General features: G+C 38.9%; 1 protein-coding gene across 4 annotated transcripts in view; it reads right to left on the bottom strand.

Annotated features, from left to right (window-relative positions):
• usp36 (ubiquitin specific peptidase 36) overlaps positions 1-17,228 on the bottom strand; it is a 96,065-nt gene that overhangs the window by 65,203 nt on the left and 13,634 nt on the right. The window lies entirely within an intron of this gene.

The following is a 17,228-nucleotide window of genomic DNA, read 5'->3' on the forward strand; positions in this document are numbered from 1 at the left end:
TTTCCTCTTCTGAAAGAAAAGAAATCAGACCTGATCCCCAATTGTGGTTTAATCAAACAGGAATTCTAGTCTTTTATACAGAGCAAAAGATATTCTACCTCCTCTTCATAAACTTCTAAAAACTCAGCTGACAGCAAAGTTTTACTGTCCACAATTTATGCAAAGGCTGCAGATAGATGTTAATTTTCTTGTCCATTTTGGTTAGTTCCTGATAATTAACAAAAACGTTTGTGCATTTTATTCCCCCCAGTGCAATTCAAAATATGTTTTCCTGAAGACAGACAAAATGAATTGCAATTATCAAGAATCATCCACTGAAATTAAGACCTGGAAAAATCATTCAATTATGAGCTGATAAATGGCCAAGAACATAAAGACTTGGACAATTTAGGGGCTAGTATTGCGTGCAAGTCAAAGTAAATTTTATTCTCAAGAGTACACATACGTCACCACATACAACCCCGAGATTCATTTTCCTGTGGGCATACTCAGTGAATCTATAGAATAGCAGCTATAACAGGATCAATGAAAGATCAACAGGAGTGTAGAAGACAACAAATTGTGTAAATGCAAATATAAATAAATAGCAAAAAAATAAAGAAACCATGAAATAACAAGATAAAGAGTCCTAAAAGTGAGATAATTGATGAGCAAATGAGCATAGATAACCCCTTTTGTTCAGGAGCCTGATGTTTGAGGGGTAGTAATTGCTCTTGAACTGAGTGGTATGAGAGATGAAACTCTTGTACCATCTATCTGATGGAACAGCGAGAAAAAGAGCATGGCTTGTGCAGTGAGAATCTCTGATGATGGAGGCTGCTTTCCGATGACAGCATTTCACACAGGTACTGGGCCAAATCCACTACCTTTTGTAGGATTTTCTGTTCAAAGTCATTGGTGTTTCCACACCAAGCTATGGTGCAGCCAGTCAATACATTCTCCACTACACATTTATATAGAAGTTTGTCAAAGTTTTGGATGTCATGGCATATCTTCACAGACTCCTACGGAAGTCATTCACCTCCAGATGCCCCAAGATCATTCTGAGGTGCAGGGTACAAGTTAGGAACACAATGGAATACATTCAATCGCTTGGATGAGGGCAACCCCAACAACTCTCAAGAAGCCGGGCAACATCTCAGACAAGCAGTCCACTTGACTAGAACCTCACCAGCCCCCTAACATATTCCATTTTCTCGGCTACTCATTACATATAATGGCTGGGTCTACAAAACGTACTGCAGCTGCTCAACCAGCTGCTTGAAAGCACTTTCCAAGCCCATGTCATTCATCATCAAGAATAGCAGCTGCAAGGGAATGCCAGCACCTGCAGATTCTCCTCCAAGTTACACACCATTCAGGGTTTGAAATAGTCAGTTCTTTACTCTCGATGTGTCTGAATCCTCATACTCCCCAACCAACAGCAACTAGAGAGCACACTTATTCAGGAAAAGCAACAAGACACCTGTTTACCACCACCTTCTCAAGAACAATAAATATTGACCTTTCCGGAGACACCCATTTTCCAAAAGTGAATGCAAACAAAATTCAAGATCAGGTCTGCCTAATTAATATGCAGGCAACGACTGGGTTCAGTTTTTACATACATCAATACATTGATTGTGTTACCAAGCCATAGAATACGCTAAGAACACTCAATATAGTAAACAAACCTCCAAAGTATTGAAATGAATGGCATCAGAAGCACAAAGACTGATAAGAACAATTATTAAGGGTGAAGCGAGAGAAGAAAATAATCCTGCTCTTCTTATGTACACAAATCAGACTTTTGATTTTAATAATATTATGGAAGCCAAAGTGGAGTTTATTGTCACAGGCGCAGGTGTAGTGAAAATCTTACAACAGGCACAGGCCATCATAAGCAGCATTCACAAGAAGATCCGACATGGATTGAACAGTTTTTTTCACTAGAAAGGAAACAATGAGAACAAAGGTTGCTATATGTGTAGGCATACCCATAACCTGGGTGTTCGTAACCCAGGAGTGGCTGACACACAGGTACTTAATCTTAATTGTCAATGATTAAATGAAAAAAGCCAAACAAAAACATCATAAAAGATAAAACAAGTACAGCATAATTAATTTTGATGGAAGAATTAATTTTTTCAATACAATGAAAATAAGAATTAACACTCTGTATCCAGTTTGTAGTGATTTAGCTAATTTCATTCTCACTTACAGAAACACAATTGAAAACAAGCAACCTGGTTTTGCAGGAATTATATTCCAAAACTTAGACATGAGCAAATATAGAACCCATGAAAGAATGTGAGGCAGAACTACAATTGATTTCTGAACAATTAACCAGTTTTGTAAATACATTGTTCATCATAACAAGTACTTTAGTAAATGAAAGCAAAGGATCCCCTCCACGCATGTAATTATTGCTCATCCCTTTCTTGCATTTTTAAGTCCGTCTTTTTCTTTTCTGTGCTAATTTTTTTTCACTCCCACTCTTCTCCACATTTCTTTTCTTCTCTCACCTGCATCTACTTCAGACACGTAGCGTTGTGGTTATCACAATGCTTTCCAGTATCAGCGCCCCAGGTTCAATTCCTGCCATGCTGCCTGTGAGGAGTTTGTACGTTTTCCCTAACAGTGTGGGTTTCCTCCAAGTGCTCTAGTTCCCTTCCACAGTCCAAAAACATATCATTTTGATAGGTAAATTGGTCACCGTAAATTGCTCCATGATTCGCTGAAGGTTAAGTCTGGGGTTGCTGGATGGTTTAGCTCAAAGAGCTGGATGGGATGATTTCGATCTGTATCTCAATAAATTAAAAACTTATGAAAACCATATACTTGTGCATCAATTCCTGGCCTGTTATTTAATAGCTGTTGGTTATATAGACTGGCAATTAAGCAGTAGAATCTCTTAATGTACCTGAATTACAGACTGCATGCCTCAATACATTTACTCCTACCACAAAATCCCACCAGCGATGAATCATTAGCTTTCCGAAAATCAAATACCAATTCCAAAATAAAAATAATGCTGGCAAACATTAGCAAGTTTCATATCAACAGAGCACAGTTTTTGTTTGCTGGTCAAGGCCACAAAATAAAATTAATTTTTGATTTTATATTGTAGAATAAATGTGGGTAACACAAGATTGAAAGATAATATTTAAAGATATAGTATCTCCTTGGTGACTGATAAAGTATTTGTATTTTAATAGTTTCCAATCTTAAGCAAGGAAGCCAAATGAGTCATTTACAGAGCATAGCATACTTCTGCATAACATCTTCCAGTTCAGATTGTACACAAAAGAATGATTACAGGTATTTAACAGATACTAGCAAAGTGAGAATGATCATCTGTCTAATTTGGAAAAGCAATCAATATAAAAACTAACAAAAAGGGGCCTCTTCTCAATACTCCAGATTCTTAGATCTAACGAAGTACATACTCTTCAGCAAAAAAAAAGCCCAAAACATCTCAATGTTGCAGACACATTGGGAGAAATTAAATACTTACACATTAAGGTTTCAGGATAAGTGACCAACTCCAAAGCAGGCTTTCTCAGACCTAACTTTTCATAGGAAGAAATTCCTCCTCATCTCTGATCTGAGGCAGTGCCCTGTGGTCTTAAGACTCTCCTACTACAAGAAAATCCCCTCCACATCCACTCTATCAAGACCTTTCAATATCTACTTATGGAAGACTGCTCGGTAGTGATGGTCTGAAGCAGGAGAAAATCGTTGGAACTTACATTATATGGAGGTGACGAAGCAGCATGAAGGAGGGGGATTGAAAATCTGGCTGGGTGGTGCCACAACAACCTCTCACTCAATATCAGCAAGACCAGGGAGCCGATTACTGACTTCAGGAGGAGGAACCCAGAGGTCCATGAGCCAGTTCTCTTCAAGGGATCACAAGCAAAGAGGGTCAGTAACTTAAAATTCTCAGTGTTATTACTTCGGAGGAATTGTCCTAGGCCCAGCATGCAAGTAAAATTATGAATAAGACGCGACAGTGCCTCTACTTTCTCAGAAGTTTGTGAAGATTCAACATCTAAAATTTTGACAAACTTCTATAGATATGTAGTGGAGAGTATATTGACTGGGTTCAACACAACCTGGTATGGAAACATCAATGCCCTTGAATGGAAAATCCTACAAAAGATAGTTGATACAACCCAGTCCAGCACAGGTAAAGCCCTCCCCACTATTGAGCACAACTACATGGGACACTGTCACAGGAAAGTATCATCAAGAATCTCCACCATCTAGGTCATGCTCTCTTCTTGCTGCTGCCATCAAAAACGTGGTACAGGAAGTCCAGGAACAATTATTACCCTTCAACCATTAGGCTCCTGAACCAGTGGGGTTAACTTCACTTGCCACATTACTGAACTGTTCCCACAACCTATAGATTCACTTTCAAGGGCTCTTCATCTCATGTTCTTGATATTTATTGCTTACTTATTTATTATCATTTTTCTCTCTTTTGTATTTACACAATTTGTCATCTTATGCACATTGATTGTCTATCCGTCCAGTTGGGTGCAGTCTTTCATTGATAGTATTGTGTTTCTTGGAGTCATTGTGTATACAGGCTTCTCCCACTATCCGAAGGTACAGCGTTCCTAGGAAACCGTTTGTAAATCCAAATGTTGTAAAGCGAAGAAGCAATTACCATTATTTTTATATGGGAAAAATTTTTGTGTTCCCAGACCCAAAAAATAACCTATCAAATATCACATAAAACCTAAAATAACTCCAACATATAGTAAAAGCAGGAAGGATATGATAAATATACACCCTATATGAAGTAGAAATATTGTATGTACAGTGTAGTTTCACTTATCAAACTCGGGAAGACAGTGAGCCAAAATCGATTTGGAGAAAAAAAAATCTGCACGCACACACATGCGTACGTACATACACACATGCGCAAACAACTGCCCACACAAGGCTTCATGGTCATTGTAGACTTTCTCGGGGTAAACACACATATAAAGCGGGCATCTTTTTTTCGTAAAAGCGAAAATCCTCTTTGGTTAGCAAAAACAGGTACTAACGTAGGTCTTTCGTAACAGCGAGCTGTCGTAAAGCGAACGTTCAAAAAACGGGGGGGGGGGGGCCTGTACTCGTAAGAACATGAATCTTAGGGTTGTATATAGAGACATACATGTACTTTGTTTAAATTATCATTAAGTGTGAAAGTGAAAATGTAAGCACTGCCCATAAATTCCCAAATTCACAGCTGACATCCTTCTACTGGTAAAACTTTCCAATAATTACCCATTTTCAAAGTCAAATTTGTCAATGTGTTCACTGGTTATTTCATATTTCTTTCAAATATTTACAAAGGAACATAAAAGACTGCAGACTACCAAGGAAAACAAGGCAGTTGAACAGAACACATAAAAAATCAAATTACATTTCAATGCGTGACATGAGCAGAGCTCAGTAACAACAAGACAGCCACATCTTGCAAGATCCACATCATTGTTATTTTCTCAGCAAATCACCATGTGATAATGGCATGTCCTATGTATAAACGTCCCCAACAGCTTGCAAGCTGAGAAACTCCTATTTGCATAATGTACTAAAAATTGCATCATTAACTCCCATGTAAACAAACTGGATTCAAAAGGCAATTAAATGCCAGTAGCATTTTGTACTTGCATGCAAATTTACAAAACCATTGACAATATATCACCAGGCAAATTACATGTCAGAGAACTATTTTCAGAAGGGACTGGATTTAAGTTTTCCAGATATTTGTGCGCAAATCAGCCAACACGAAAGTTAAAATATTTAACTGTTTTAAAGTTGTCTTAATTTTCTATCATTTAAAATTTTTTAATTTTGTTTATTGAATTGATTTTTAATGGTTTCTAAATTTTTGACATTGCATTAAAAATCTTCTAAAAATATTGAGCATCTGCAATTGTGAATGCACGGGTAATCTACTTAAGTCTTGCCGATTCAGAGAAGTTGGCCACCAGAATAAAGAGTCAGTGTTTGAAATGAAAATACCCTGCAATGAGAAATACCCCACCCTGGGGAGTTAGGGATTTTGAAGGGGCATCTACTCTGCATGTCTGACACTGTTCTGTGCAGGTAGGCGGCTCCCCATCCACCAGATCCTGTCAACCACAAGATTCTGAGGCTGGATTTTGCAAGGACATGTATTGGGTGGCGGAATGGAGATACATCTCTACCAAAGGAGGTGTAAGGCGCTCCTTCCCTCTGCTAGCTCGCAGGTCACCCATGGGCGTGTAGCACCTGTCTAGCCCCACAGTCAGGGTCACGTGAAGCCATGGGAGCAGGTGGTGGAGCAGGTTATATGAGCAGCTGGTACATATCACAAGTCCTGGTTGTGCAACCATTGATGCCATGCAGATAATCTCGGAAGAGTATTGATAAATGCTGGCACAACTCATCCTGTAAAGATACTGCCCAGAAGGCGGAAATAGCAAACCACTTCTGTAGAAAAATTTACCAAGAACAATCATGGTTATGATAGACAGAAGACTATGATAGCCCACGTCTCAAGACACAGCATGTAATGATGATGATGTCTGACTGTGTTCTGTGCAGGTGGGGTATTGAGTACTGGGAGCTCCCCATCCACCGTATCCTGTCAGCCACAAAATTCTGTACCAAAATTAGCTGCCATGTCATATATTACAAATGTGACTATATTCTTCAGACACTGTGATAGGCACTATGGAAAAGCAAGTCCTTGTATTTTTTAAAAACACATAGCTGTGTGCCTCAATTATTTGTGCTCCATTGCTAATTTTAATTGATTTCGGGTGCACTAGTTCTGTTCTCAGGTCTAAGATCATTAATTTCTCACTTCGTTATCAAATATTCACTTATATATTAAAACATCAATACTTCGCTTAGAATGATTTCATTTCTATGCAAGATTAACAGTGTCCTTTTAAGAGTGGAGACATTTTCAACACTTGAAGGCTGCCCTTCAACACATCCTTGGACTGTGTTGGTTGACGATGCAAATGACGCATTTCACTGTGTGTTTCAATGTACATGTGATGAACAAGACTAATTTTATCTTATAAATATAACTAAGAAATCTGGATGTGTACAAGTTGCTGCAAAAAAAAAGGAATTGTTTAGAAAGGTCTGAAATTATATTAATATTATCTCTGTGGCATGCCTTTGACTGCTCAATTCAATGCAACCCTCGACATTATGAGTCACGGAACAATTCATGTGAACACACAACAGTAAAGCAGGAAGCAAAATGTACAGTATTTAATTTAAAAATTACAGAGCTATAAATGAGCATTAGAACACACACTTTAATAAAGTCAAAAATTCTTCCTTCGATAACAGTTGTTTTGAAATTCATGCAAAATTATTTTAGCTCACATCACTGAAACATTCGCTTACATTCATGCAACACGATTCTCATTTTCAGGATATTTTGCAGCAACAATAGTTTGTAAATAAATTGATGTTTATATCACTTTATTGATTGCCAGTTATGCTACTGAAGGTTAAAAACAGCAGTCTGTGAAGTGGGAACTTCAGGATGTTTTCATTGAGCTGGGAAGATACAAACTCCAAGAGTCAGTTTTGTCATGTAAGGATGCATAACATTAATATTTTCCCATCATCACAGCTAGAACTTTCAAGATATTCAATCCAGCAAGAAGGTCAATAGGGAGATGAAAAGAGACCTGGGTGCCCTTGAGCACCATTCGCAGAAGATAAACATGCAGGTGTAGCAGGCAAATATGCGGGCCTGCAGAGACAATAAGATTCAAGTATACTAACAAGGAGCAGTCCTGAGCTGTAGCAAAACCACATCAAGTACAAAGTTCATTTATTATCACAGTATATATACTTTATACAAGGCAAACACGAGGAAATCTGCAGATGCTGGAAATTCAGGGAGCATCTATAGGGAGAAGCGCTGTCGACGTTTCGGGCCGAGACCCTTCGTCAGGACTAACTGAAAGGAAAGATAGTAACATCCCTATAGATGCTGCCTGACCTGCTGCGTTCCACCAGCATTTTGCGTGTGATACTTTATACAACCTTGAGATGTGTCTTCTTACAGGCAGCTACAAAACAAAGGAACCCAACATACAGAGAAAAAGACACGCAAACAATAACAACATTCAAATAGCATTCAGAACTGAAGTTCACAAAAGTGAGTCCATGCTTTAATAGTTGCAGGACTCAGCCACAGTTCAGTGTAGTTCTGTGCCAACAGTTAACCTAAATACCCAGTAGTTTTCCCGTGAGCTACCTACAAAACATCACCATGTACCAGCAGCTCTATTTTGAAATTATTTAACTTAAGACAAGTCTCCATTTACTTCTTTTTTTAAGTGTCACCCAAAATGTCAAGACTCAGTTTTTTCCCCTCATCTTTTCCTACACATCATCTTGTTCAGCCCAAATACTCAAATTCCAGAACATGAACTCACTCAACTGGCTGAATTCCACACGTACAAGTTGAGGATTATTAAATTATGATTCGCAAATTACCTCCCTATCCAAAGCAGAGGGATGAAATAGAGCACCTTGACCATGCACAATACACACGTTGTTAAATTTTCCATAAGATAATATTGGAAAACATACAAAAGGAAACAAGCAGTGCCAATTCTGTTTCGTAAAGTATAACCTTGTCTGAATCACAGGAGGGTACTTAAACAGGTCAGGTAACTGGCCTTAAGCAATTACAATTCCTACTCTATTTTTAGAGGCACGTTACAACACTAGGACAAATGAAAATGCCACCTTTTCATGAACTATCATAGCATAAGATCACACAGAATTAGAATATAAATCATGCATCTTTGAAAAATTGTTGACAGGTTCTCTACTGCATTCCAAAATGCAGGAGAGGATTCAAACACCGAAGAGTACTTTCCAAAAAAGAAATGCTTTTACACTTTTGCAAAGTTGCCATCCTCCCATAAAAATGTGTAAATTTAACAGAACATAAAATTAACCTTCCGAGATATCAAAACGCATTATTCATTACATCAAAAATCACAGCCTCATTGCTTAAAAATAAACTCTTGTAAATCATTCCCATAATAACTAACATATCTGACACTTGTAATGATTACATTTCAGCACAAAGCAATTCTGTTTGGTTAGCAAGTGCTTTTTTTTAAAAAAAACACACCTTCAGTTTTGCAGGGTGCCTTTGCCAGAGTTGTTCCCACCACCAGCAGTCCTTCTGCTGAATTTCCAGATCACAATTAACCTTCCCTACTTTGCCAGATTTATTCACTGCTATGAGAAAGGCTCCTCAGTTTAGAACAATCTCAGAAGGCTGTGCATTCCAGTCTCCTGTTGGAGATTTGTACACAAAAGCTCCAGAGCAGGACTGCAGGATAGAGTAAATGTGGAAAGGATGTTTCTCATAGTGGGAGAGTCTAACATCAGAGGACAGAGCCTTTGAACAGAGGGATGCCCCTTTAGAACAGAGTTGAGGAGGCATTTCTTTAGCCAAAGACCGGTGAATCTGTGGAATTTATTTCCACAGACAGCTGTGGAGGCCAAGTTTTTGGCTGTATTTAAAGTGGAGAATGATCGGTTTTTGATTAATTCGGGTGTCAAAGCTTACAGAAAAAAGGCAGAAGAATGAAGTTGAAAGAGATAATAAATAAGCCACATTGCAAAGGCGGAGCAGGGCTGAATGGTACTTACTGGACGAACCATCATTGAGATGAGGGGCTGAACCAAGACCCCATTCAGTCTCTGGTGAAACTGAATCCACGAGACAATTTTGAAAGACAAGGGAATTATGCTGTGACCCACCCAAATTATAAAGCACAACTCAGTTCTGTTTTGTGCAAGCATCATTTACAATCAGATTTATTATCATTAACAAATACCATGAAATTTGTACTGTTGCCACAAAACAACAATGAAAGACATAAAATTTACTGCAAGCTACAATAAATAATTAAACAGAACAAAAGGGGAATGGCCGACAATTGTTCTCGCTGCAACAGTTCATGACTTCGTGGACTGTTCAGAAATCGGATGGGAGTACAGAAGTTATTCCTAAAACAGTGAACATTGAGTATGGGTCTCCAGTGTGTGTTCTCCTCTAACACTGAGTGTGACTCCTTCCTGATGGTAGTAATGAGAAACATGTAATGAGGTGCATGTAAACATGCCCAGTTGGTGGGTTCTTAATGCTGAATGCTGCCTACTTTAGGTCCTTGATGGAGGGGGCGGAGTCTTCAACCCTCTGCAGCTTCCTTAAATCCTGCACTTTGGAGACTCCAAACCAGGTCATGATGCAACCAGTCAAAATGCTCTCCACTGTACATCTGTAGAAATTTACCAGCCTTAGGCAGTAAATCTCCACAAACTCCAACTGAAATCCAGTATTGATTACCATCTAATTTAGGTAAATTTGTTGTCATGTTTCCCTCATTAAAACAGTGACTGCATTTCAATGGAGGTAAAATGCTTTGGGGAAATCCTTTATCCCGCTGCTTCTACACCTGAGGCCGTGGCCTCCAACTAATGGACTACTGGATCAGATGCAGTGATGACTAGCTTTATGGCTGTGGATCACTTTCTTGAATGCTTACTTTTATTGTCTGTACGATTTTTCTGCACATTGGGTGTCTGACAGACTTCCTTGTTCTTAATGGGTTCTATTGGTGGCTGCCTATAAGGAGACAAATCTCAATGTTGTACATAGTATACAGACTTTGATAATAAATGTACTACACCTCCACACTTCTGCTCCTAATTGTTGTTTCTTATTCCATTATTACATCCCGCTTTTGCCTATTAATTACTCTAGTTTCTACACTCACCCAAACTCTGTAATGTACTTAAAACCTGATAAGCTTTAATGTCTTTTAATCAACAAACTTCCAAACATAAACTCACCCCGTCCCAACCTGAGGAATCCATCCATCATTAGTTTGGCTCTCAATTCACATACACCATTTCCTTGTTGTTTACAAAACAACTGCATCCAGTTAACTCAAAAATAGATTCACTAAATACAGGTTTCCTCCGCTATTCGAAGGTACAGCGTTCCTATGAAATGGTTCGTAAGCCAGAATGTCATAAAGTGAAGAAGCAATTACCATTTATTTATGTGGGAAAAATTTGTGAGCGTTCATAGACCCAAAAAAATAACCTACCAAATCATGCCAAATAACACATAAAACCTAAAATAACAGTAACATATAGTAAAAGCAGGAATGATCTGATAAGTACACAGCTTATATAATGTAGGAATACTTTTCTACAACTATTGCAGCACCGTCCACCCACCACCACTCTCAGCAGCACTCACAGCAAAAACACATGGCGCAAGCGCTCCCGGCAGAAGCCCTCTTTCCAGTAACCTTTAAGCTATGAAGCTACCAGATAACACATAAAAACACACAGCCTATATAAAGTAGAAATAATGTATGCCCAGTGTAGTTTCACTTAACAGAATCGGGAAGACAGCGAGCACACTGATGATGGTGTGTTAGGCTGAGTTGTCGGAGGTTGGGGAGGTGGGAGATAGAGGAGACTGGGGTGTCATCTCATCGTCGTCTGTTTCCATCAGGGCAGGCAGGTCACCTTTTTTTATGTCTGCCTGCCTCGATGTCGAAGGTCGAGGTTTGTCGTCTGCTGTGGCTGTTGTGGGAGGCTTGAAAAATGACAGTATGCTTGACTGCTTAGCCTCATGCATTTTTCTATCATACAGTTCTTCGTAACTACTCAAAACATCCTGCAAATATGCCCTAAACCTATGTACCCTTTCAAAATTAGTCATACTTTTCTGCAATCATTGCAGCTTTGTCAATCGCAGCGAAAATCTCACACAATTGCTTCCCCTTCAGTTCCCGGATGACTTCACTTATGGGCTGTTCGCTACTGCGTTCGGTTTCAATTGTTATCCTTTCCTCTTCATCAGCTCTTCATCTGTCAGTTCTTCGTCAAGGGATGCCAAAACCTCTTCAACATCATCTTCATCAACTTCCAAAAACCCTTAGCCAAACTCACTATGTCCTCACTTTGTTCACCACGATCGAAACACTTAATTATGCTCAGTGTAACACCCGTACGCACTCTTTTAGGCTTTTCCGATACCTTAGAACTCACCTTGCTAACGGATGCACAAAATAAATCGACATAAAGCACAGATGCTCACAGGCACGTGTTAAGCAATGCTGGCTAGAATGCAGCTCTGGGGGAGGAACTTGGCTGCTCGGCGTGCGCTGCCTTTTCTCGTAACAGTGAAAACACCTTCTGCTAGGGAAAACAGGTAACTAATGTAGGTCTTTCGTAACAGTGAGTTGACGTAAAGCGAACATTTCCAAAATGGGGGGCATCTGTAGCTTTAAAGAACATTGTATCAAAATGTTACCAAGAGATGACAATTGTTCTAGCAGTACATTCTGTGTAAAATGATGTTAAGAGTTTCCAATTAGTGAATTGAGAGAGGTAAAAACTTTGGTTACTTCCAGCACCACTATGTCAAATTTCTCTAAAATTGTCTCACATCTATTTCTTCATTGGAGGAATCCATACTATATGTATTGGAATATTAGTTTCATGAGAGTGGGGAATGGAAGGGAGAAAGGTTGCTCACAATTAATTTTACAATTTATTCCTTTGGTCTTCCTGGTTTTTAAAGTAAAAAATTGCATAAGTGCTTGAAAATCCAAAGAAGAATATTGTTCAAAATAACAGCAGGTACTTACTGCATCATTATCAACAAATTTCAAAATATGCCTGAAAGCCTCAGAATCTGAAATTGGAAAGCAGAATGTACATTCACACTTACCCATGAAAACAGAAGTTAGGAAGAAAGCCAAAATCTTGATCAAAGATCACAACTGAAAAGATATTTTAAAAAAGGTATTAAATAAAACATTATTTAAAACAGGAAATGGGCGAAGAGTGGCAGTGTAATAATGTGCTGGTGTGAAGAAGTGAATGATGTGAAGAAGTGGATGAGGAGATTCTAAGTTGTAGAAGAATGCAGAGTACAAAATGTTTGAGGACATGGACTGGTAAGAAATCTTGGACACGCTTAAAGAGCAAAGACATTAAATGAGGGTATTTGGTAACCAAGAACACAATGGAAGAGCAATGAGGAAAGACAAAACAGGCAAACAACACATGGGAGAAGATGGATATAAATTTTCAAACACCAGAAAATCTGCAGGTGTTGGAAATCCAAAGCAACACATACAAAATGCTGGAGGTACTCAGAAGGCTAGTTCTGAATAAGTCTCAGCTGAAATGGCAACTGTTTACTCTTTTCCATAGATGCTGCCTGACCTGCCGAGTTCCTCCAGCACTTTGTGTGTGTGTTGATATAAATTTTTTGTTTGTCATGTTGGGCAGAGAACAGCAATAACATGGGCATGGTAGTGTAGCAATTAGCGCAAAGCTTTAAACCACCAGCAATCACCGATGGGAGATCACCTCCTGCTGTAGGGAGTTTATTCTCCCCACGCCTGCATGGATTTCCTCCAGATGCTCCAGTTTCCTCCCACGTTCAAACGACATATGGTTAAGGTTACGGTTAGTTGAGTTGTGGTAATGCTACATTAGCTCTGCAAATGTAGCGACACCAGCAGAGTGCTTCCAGCACAATCTGCCAACTGTGTGTGATGCAAAATGACACACTTCACTGTATGTTTCAATGTACATGTGACAAATAAAGCCTTTAGCCATTAAAAAGGTTTAAGTAATCAAGTTGGAATATGATGAAGGTTTATAGCCTTTAAAGATTGTGTAATGGAGCCCACAAGTTATCTGTGCACACAAGAGGACAAGGTTTAAAACCCAATTTAATGCAATATAATCACAAATGGTATTTATTTTAAACAATAAATGTGATGATTATTTTAAAGCCTTCACCTGGTAAAGCAGCAAACCAGCCCTTTCAATGCTGCCTGGGAAAAAAGTTGGGCTTTCCTGAAATAGGAAAGCAGAGAAGCAGCCAAAGAATGTTATGCAGAGTAGAAGCGAATCTCATTTGTACCCATGCCCCTACTTGCACCTGGGAAAGGTTATGGGATGAACGGGAAAGAGGTCAAGGAAGAATCCTTGGACAACTCAGGAGGCAAGTAGGGTTCCGGACAGGAAGAGGTTTCTTGGTTGGAGATGATTCACATTCATTATTGTCATCCCTCAGATATAGTAGTAGAGAGCAGCAAAAAGCTGCCATGGCTGACTTGAATTATGGTCAATTTAGAGAGACAATGAAAGCAAGACTGAGGGATTATCAAATTCCATCAAGATATCCTCTCCCTTCTGTCTACCTGATTAAATCCACTGCAGCCACCTACAAGACAACTGAAAGCAATCAAATGGGATTATGATAGTTATTTATTACAAAAGCATCATGTAAACCCCGAGGTTTGCCAACTACACTGGACAGTTCCAGTAATAGTTCACATCCGTGATTATTTATTAAATGTCAGCACTTGGAATTCTAGCACTGGTCCTGCTGAGGTAGAGAGATTTCAAAATTAAGATGAGTCTGAGTCAGGAAGATTAATTGTGTATGGAGAACCAGTTACTCCATTGGATTAAATGTTATTGATCAAGTATTGCCCTTGAAGAATGCATTTCAAATGAAATGAAGCTGTTAGGAATATCTGCTCCAAATCCAAGGACAAGCTGACACAAGACTCTCATTGTAATCTATTAAGCAACTCCAGAGCTAGAAAAAAGTGACCTCACATTCGCATACTTCCAAAATTACTTCAAGCTCTTTATGTTTTCACTAGCCCACATCAAATTTATTTGATATACTAATCAATATTTATTTTAAACTAAATTTTCACCAATTTTCCTTCAGAGACATCAGGGAGTACACCCCGAGTAGAAATCTAACATTTAAGGGCATTGAAAACATATTAGCACAACCCAGTCTGACTGATTCAAACAAGTATATGGTCTGTTATAGGGTAGCATATGGTGACATACACATCAATAATAAATTTGCTTTGATCTTGGAAGTTCAGGTGACGCCAGAGACTGCAAGATGTTGGAATGTGAAGCAACACAATCTGCTCAATCCTGATGCAGGGTTTCAACACAAAACAATGACGCCCTCTTTCCTCCCACTGATGTGCTTGACCCCAGGAGCATCTCCAGCAGATTATGTGCAGCTCAAGAACTCATGTAACCTGTTTCACATAAGCCAGTAAACACAGGGCTACTACAGCCAAGGTAACAGCACAAACAGAGCTCGGTTCTCCCCCAACCAAATTGTATTCTGAATTATGACAGGATCTGGAGATAGAGTTTTGCTATCAAAATAAAAATAATTTCTGAGGGAGAAATGCTTAAGCTAGTAAACGGTATGCCTCAACACAATTACCATTTACAGCCAATTCCACTGGGACAGAGAAGGGGCTAGGTGTTAAGTCAATGAAAGACGGGCAAGTGAAAGTTGTGCACCGGCTCAGGGAAATAAAATTATATCCAAACAACTTCAAAAGCACGCATCTTTCTCTGATTTAGCCTTTCACAAGCCGTCAGCCATTTCTGCAGCTTCTTGGGTATTAAAACTAACATACATTTTAAAAAAAAAATTTGTAACAAAATATACAAACCAAATAACAACCAACAAACACTCACATAAAGCTGTTCACATAGTACACATACAAAAGTAGAGAACATCAATTCTGTAAGTTCTGTATAACTACAGTTGCTCATCGAACAACTATAGTATATGAGCTCTGTTAAAATTTCTGTAAGCAGTCTCTACATGTTCTCCCCATGGAATGGGTGGGTTTCCCCCGGTGCTCTGGTTTCCTCCCACAGTCCGAAGATGTATCAGGTAGCTTTAATGGTCATTGTAAAGTGTCCCATGATTAAGTTAGGATTAATTGGGGTTGTGGGGTTGCTGGGACAGCGTGGCCCAAAGGTCCAGAAGGGTTGCTCCACTTTAGAAGCGCTGAATAAATGTTACAAGAGGTGACCAAGGTACTGTCAACCAGAATGTTTAAATCCAGAGAACAGGAACTGAAAATGTACAGTGGAACTCAATGATGGATAAGGCAGGATGTACAAATGAAGATGATGAAACCACAAAATGATTTGTGGGTGAAGAATTTAAAGGCTGACATTTTACAAACATTGTATTCACTGAAGCACACAGAGCATATAAAGAGTCACCAATTCATTGAACTGGGAGTGTACAAGATGATTAAGAAGCAAATAGCCAGAAGTTCTCCCAGGATTGAAATGATTAATACTAGGCAGCATAATTTTAAGCATGGGAAAGTATGGGAGTGGGGGGGGGGGGGGGGGTGGGGGGAGGGTAAATGTCAGAGATAAGATTTTTTTTTAAAAATTACACAGTGAGTGGTGGGTGCATAGATCACGCTACCAGGGATGGTGGTAGAGACACATACATTAGGAACGTTTTTTTAAAAAAGCTCTTTGAAAGGCACAGGGCTGATACAAAGATGGAGGGTTACGTAGGAGGGAAGGGTTAGACTGATTTTAAAGTAAAGTAAAAGGTCGAAGCAACATCGTGGGTTGTTCTATGTTCTATATCTGTCATATTATCTTCCTTTCAAAATCAAACCACCTACTTAAAGGTTGCAGTACAAACACCAAGTTATGTAAATCTAGGCAGGCAATAATTACTTATGATAAACAAAGCTACGAGGTACTTGATTTAAAACAAAGCACAGCCACATCAATTCACACCATGCCCTCTGATTATAAAATGTTAATTTAATCTCCATCTTTAACAGAGACACATACGATGCTGCTTCTCAACAGAGAGCTGCACTGTGTGATCGGGCATGTACTGAGTCAAACAAAGAAAGATGTTAGAGGACGGATTTGGAAAAATTCGTCCTGGTTCAACTTTGCACCACTTCTAGCCTTTTGCCTGCTTTATCAGCAGGATACATACAGTATAATTGCTTTGCAACGATATGGAAAATTTCCAAATTATATTGAAATGGACATTCACATTGGACTGAATAGCTTTCTTCTGGCAGCATTAGATAAGTAATTGTATATTTTACAACAGCATATGCCTATTATTGTAAAGCTTGAAGCATAATGGAGTAAAGGTGTACATGAAAAATTGTATGTCACTTAATTCATTCCATTTCGGCAGTACCCATATATCAGTGATACATTATTTCTAGGTCCAAATCACATCAGGCTAGGACCCAGATACCAATTTATTTCAAAGAGATGCAATGTTTTACTATAAAGACTGTCCCCAGGGTTTTGAACTCCCACCT

This window comes from Hypanus sabinus, chromosome 23 (assembly GCF_030144855.1).
Source record: "Hypanus sabinus isolate sHypSab1 chromosome 23, sHypSab1.hap1, whole genome shotgun sequence".
Lineage (NCBI taxonomy): Eukaryota > Metazoa > Chordata > Chondrichthyes > Myliobatiformes > Dasyatidae > Hypanus > Hypanus sabinus.